The sequence below is a fragment of the Juglans regia genome, chromosome 2, assembly GCF_001411555.2.
Source record: "Juglans regia cultivar Chandler chromosome 2, Walnut 2.0, whole genome shotgun sequence".
Taxonomy (NCBI): domain Eukaryota; kingdom Viridiplantae; phylum Streptophyta; class Magnoliopsida; order Fagales; family Juglandaceae; genus Juglans; species Juglans regia.
The window spans coordinates 7,739,312-7,745,311 of NC_049902.1; positions in this window are offsets into that span (position 1 = coordinate 7,739,312).

Genomic DNA, 6,000 nt, shown 5'->3' on the forward strand with positions numbered 1-6,000 from the left:
TTTCAATAAAGCCTTACTTGAAAAATGGTTGTGGCGGTACGATCAATAAAGTAAGGCTTTATGGAGGATCGTTGTTGATGCCAAATTTAGAAGTGCTTGGGGAGGCTGGATTTCTAATGAAGGGCGAGGATCGTATGGTGTGGGTGTATAAGAATTTATTAAGAAGGGTTGAGAGGATTTTATTCGTAATTTTAGATTTGTAGCGAGGCGTGGAAATATAGTTAGATTTTGGGTTGATGTGTGGTGTGGTGATGCTGCCTTAAAGGAGGCTTTTCCTTCTCTTTTCAGGATTGCTTTGCATAAGGAAGCCTTATTGCTAATTACATGGACTCTTCGAATGACCTGCTGTAGTGGAATGTGTCATTTACTAGAGCGGTTCAAGATTGAGAAGTGAGAGACATTTCTGATTTCTACAGCACCTTGTACGCACTGAATTTGGAACATGGCATGTAGGTCAAACTATTGTGGACACATCCCGAAAATAAGAAATTTTCAGTTCATTCTTTATATAAGGCTATGTCTATCCACTCTTCTCAGAATTTCCCTTGGAAGCACATTTGGTAGAGCAAAGTATCCCTAAAAGTTGCTTTCTTCAATTGGCTGGCCTCTCATGGTAAAATTTTGATCATAGACAAGTTGAGGAAGCGTGGTTTCTTCATAATGGATTGGTGCTTCATGAGCAAAAGGACTAGCAAATTGACGGACCATCTTCTTCTCCATTGCGATGTGAAAAAGACTCTATGGGATGAAGTCTTCTTAAGGCTGGACATTGCTTGGGTGCTGGCCAAAAAGGTGGTGGACCTATTGGCTTGTTGGAGCAAAACACGGGGAAATCGTAAAGTAGCGAATATTTGGAAGATAGTGCCCTTATGTCTTATGTAGTGTATATGAAATGAGAGGAATGGATGATGTTTTGAAAATAGTGAACATTCATTGGAGGGGAGTAGAGACTCATTTTTCCAAATTGTGTTACTTTGGGCTAAGACTATTATATTAGATGTGGGTAATGTTAGTGACTTGTATGATTCTTTTTTCATTCATAGGCTGTAATTAGGCATTTCTTATTTGTATACCACCGGTGTACTCGGACTATGCCTAGTTTTGAAGATCAATAAACTTTATTAATTATAAAAAAAAAAAAAAAAAGATGTATGTGTGTTTGTATACAACCCAAGATTTATATAACCTCCTAAAAGGAAGTTGTGAGTGAAATGCTCGTTTACAAGTAAATTCAAGGCTCAGCATGAATGACAATAAAATGCTAAACAATATTATAGCAAAGCTTAAAAGAACAAATTAAGTATTAATTAATAAGGAATAATAGAATAAATTGAGAAAATTCTGATAACAAGGAATTGTTTTTTTTTTTTTTTGCTTCCATAAGTAGCATATATATATATATATATATATATATATCACTACAAGAAAAGTGCCCTTCTGCTGCAAGATACACTCGTCGTGTAAAGCCAAAAAACCGTGGAAAAAATTCATCTATTGCATGTTATAATCGCCGACAGCTCGCCGATGTCAAAGCGTCACAGTTGCTCTACTAAGCGCCGCAACGGTTACGCCGCAAAATTTGAGGAGTTTTCATGGCGATTGAGACGCCGAGAAAGGCTGTTAAGCACTTTGCCGCAATTGGAATCCATCTGGTTGTTGTAATCGTCGCAAACAACGTCTGCACAGCCTGCGGGATTGAATCGTCGGAAACAACTTACTACCAGCAGCGGGGTCGAATCGTCGCAAAGAACCCAGTATTACGATGGTTTGTTCTGTTTGCAAATTACTTTAGTTTTGAAGTTGTTCTTCTCGCTGTAAAATTTGCCACGATTTGTTATTGCAGCTGATTCTCGAAATTTGTTGGTGGAAAATACCAATTTTGGCCATAGAATTTTCGTCGCACCGTCTACTGAGTTCAGAATCAATTGAATGGCAAGGTACGCGTTGTGTTGCGACAATGGATTCGTGGCAATAAGGAATGAATTTTTGCAAAAGCCGAGCTGTCGAACGCTGCGAAAAGTTATTGTAAACAATTACTCTGCATCGGTCTTCTCCATTTGCAGCAAATTAGAAGCAACCAATCTCAAATTTCAAGAGCATCAATTTGGAGCTTTTTTCCCATGTACATGGCAACAGGTTCTCACTTTCATAAGGAAAAAAAAAAAAAAGGACTCAAATTGTACAATGTATCTCCCAAAATTCCATTGGATTTTCATCCTCTGTTATCATTTTTTTCATATTTTATTCTTGTATGACATTTGCTATAATGATGCACTTATTATCTTACACGTGCTAATAAACTACATAAAGGTTTTCATGCATCCAATGACTAATAATAACATTTGTCCAAGTTAAGGCAATTAACAATGCAGAGTATAAATATATAAACTTTTGACCAGGTCATACGTGTATATAGAAACTTCAAGAACAAGAGTCAAACATTCATAAAATTCTTACATTTTCCCACAATACATATATACTTGCTATTTCAACATGCCACAGTCCTACAATTCCTGTCAATGTCTGCACAAAAGTATTTATACATTTGTTATTAGGATCTTGTCTAGCACAACCAAGTCAGCAGCCAATGCATGGTTTTTTTACCTGGTGCAAAAACAGAACAAAGGGATAAAGTCAACCCTTCATTTATTTTATCTTTCTGTAGGCACTAGAGAATCATTAAAGTAACTTATCATGGAATTAAGTATATATTAGCATAGAATTTCCAACAGCGGTAACTTGTTCAACTCTATGAAATCCAGCTAACTAAGATAGCCACCACCATATATACTTGTCCTATTAATTTTAATGTTGAGAGGAAAGACCACCAGTTCATGAGTGCAATCAAGACTTAAAAATCTGGAAAAGTTTGCACCCTGGTTGTATTTAATTGAAAAACTTAACTCTCCACATCCCAATCCAATAAGGTAAACTCTAAAGGCAACATACACTACAATCTACATTAGACATTTATATGACAAGGTTTTCCTTGCAAGTGGTAGTTCTAATAATATACAGCATATGCCAATTCTTGAACAAAAACCAATGCAGAATATTATTATCAACTACTTATAGAAATTTGCTATGCGCCCAGGAAATATATAAGTTAAACCTTTTACTTCTATCATGAATACATGCCTCATTTTTTATGTAATAAATATACTTTATTTCAAATCACTTTTTGAATCAGTAGACATTCATTAGTCTACCAAATATCATCATGCTGGATAAATTCATCCCATTACCCCTTATGCCATCTAATCTGCCCATTAACATATGAAACACATCAATATAAGCAACTTTTAACCAACTTATCCTTGGGAACTCATCATGATGAGTATGAGAGGATAATCATAATCCATGAGGCAAATAAAACAGAGTTTGTTAATTATGTTTATGGACGAAGAGACCAAGGAATGCCTTAAATTTGAAATGACAGTATGGGATAGTCATCTAACCTCTATTGCCAAACCCTTTCTAGCCACTGCAGAATTCCAAACTCTGCCTTTTCAAAAGCCATTCATCAAAAACCATAAACTGCCAAAAAAACAAAACAAAAACCATCATGGTCAAAAAACAAGAAGTGTAGTTGCTGGCAATAGTGTGGCTACGGATCTCCCTGAGTCTCTCTTTGAGACTCTAATTCTGACCCAATTTCTGAAAGGCGAAGGTTTAGGCGTTGCTCATAGTCCTCCATATGGTCTCTCATAGCCATGAAACCATTCTGAACCATGAAACCATTCTGAATCTCGTCAAACCGATTTTGGAAGTACTCTGCATTTTTCTTGTTCTGTACATTTTCTCCAACAAGGCGTTCATACTCCTCATTTGGTATGCCAGACACTTTAGAAGATTCGGGAATAACAGAGTGGCCCAACCCTCTTGAATAGCCTGACCTACGGCCCAAAACCTCCCTAAATATTGCTGCCGCTACTTCATCCGTACGATTCTCTAGCTCTTTGGCATCCATCATTGCAACCATTTCATTCTACAACATGTAAACAGTTTCACCATTACATTTATATAATTGAGTGCTCATTTCCAGTTCACTACACATTGTTTTCATTCTACAAAATGTTACACAACACGTACATGCATTTCAAGTATGAAAATACCATGGAGCTGATTACGTCTAGTACCCATTGTATTGGCATATATAGCATGTGGCTGAAGTGTGGAATTTCTTTTACTATTAACTAGCATTAAGTATTTGCACTGTACTTTGCCCATATTTATGTTTAATGCTACTAAAAGTTGTGCTCACATAATTCTCTTCCGTAGTGAGTGTGATGAATATTCCCTTCTTCGTTGACCAATGAACATCTTTATAAAAAGAAATTAGATTCTTGTCCTTCTACACAATGTGAGGTAGGCAAACATTAGTCTTGACACATCTTTAAAAATAACTTGTAGAAAATTATAACAGGTTGTAAGCCACTGTTCTTAACTTCACCTTTTGTTCCATTAATACAACAAACGACGTTCTACCGCTTGTGTGATTGACCTTCTATTTACGCCTATTATCTCTATTTTGCTCAGACATTTTCTGCAATACAACATACATTAGTCACTCTAAAACTTGATTAATTTTTTGGCTATTGTTAGATTAAGTAGGCATTGAGTAACAATTACCTTGAATGGTACACTCACCCACTTATTGCATAACCACTCCCATATTGGCTTCTCTACCAACGAACCTCCATTAGCTAGTGCGTCCTCATGTGTTGCATATTCTTTGTATTTAAGGTGTAGCAAGTAATGAAACGCATTATATGCACGACATAGTTGATTTGTCACTGTTTGACGATGATTTTTCTTGGTCCAATCCAACAGAAAGTCAGCCTATAAATGTGCCAGTGTTAGATTATTTGATGCACCACACTTACCTTTGAATATAACAAGTCTTTATGCCTATAATTTAAACATTTGAAATCAGAAGCCATATACAAATATTTGAAATATTGAAAATACAACACAAAGTCAGCCTCTGACTGAAATGAGTTAGCCTATACAGCACAAAGTCAGCTTATAAAATTTCTCATATCAGTATGTTTTTGAACTTGAGAGCGTTATAATTGCAATTCAAAGCATATTCTCATATATACTAGATAGTCACACTTGTCTCTCCTCCATTATATTTAACAAATGAAGAGACCTTGATTGTTTCCAATCTTAGTACAAGCATGAATGGGCTCCTCCCTAAATTTCTGAGATCCATGTAGGACATGTTTTGTAGATTCAACAGGGGAAGTCTGGGTAAGCTATAGTTCCTTATCTTTCTCATGTCTTTTAGTCTTGGCTGTGGTCAGTATTCTTGTTCAAATGTTGTAAGAGTTGCATGCGTGAGATAGTGTATAACTAGGAAGTTGGAAATATCTGAAATCTAGAGAAAACAAGGCCTATGCAATGACGTATTTAATGGTTACTATTTTTGCAAAGGTGTAAATATTTTAGATATTAATTAATAGATTGTTCTTATTTAATAGAGTTTTTTATTACTTATATAGAAAATCTATTAATTAATAGGTTAGCATGCAAGATTCATATCCGTATCTAAATGGATGTCATTGCTAGTGTAAATTTCTCAGGTAATTTCAGAACCAGTATTTTTAAATATATGTTAGTTGTTACTAACGTTAGTGCATGGACCTATGCCATTATACCAATTGCAACAAGTACCATTAAAAGAACCTCTTTACTAACGAATATCGTTAAAAATTATATACGCAATCAAATGAGAGATTAATTAATTGATGAGTGATTGTTTGATTATGTATATTGAAAATGGCCTATTTTTTTTTTCGTGTTTTGAGCTTTTCATCGTGACTATGGTTAGTATTGACCATCCATATTAGGAACAAAAATATCTTCTTTTTTTTTTTTTAAAAAAAATGTAGAAACTCCAAAGCTTGAAGGGAATTCATTTATACATATATATATATATATATATATATCTATACTATATATAATAAGTGGGGATAGTTGTGAACAATGTTTTTG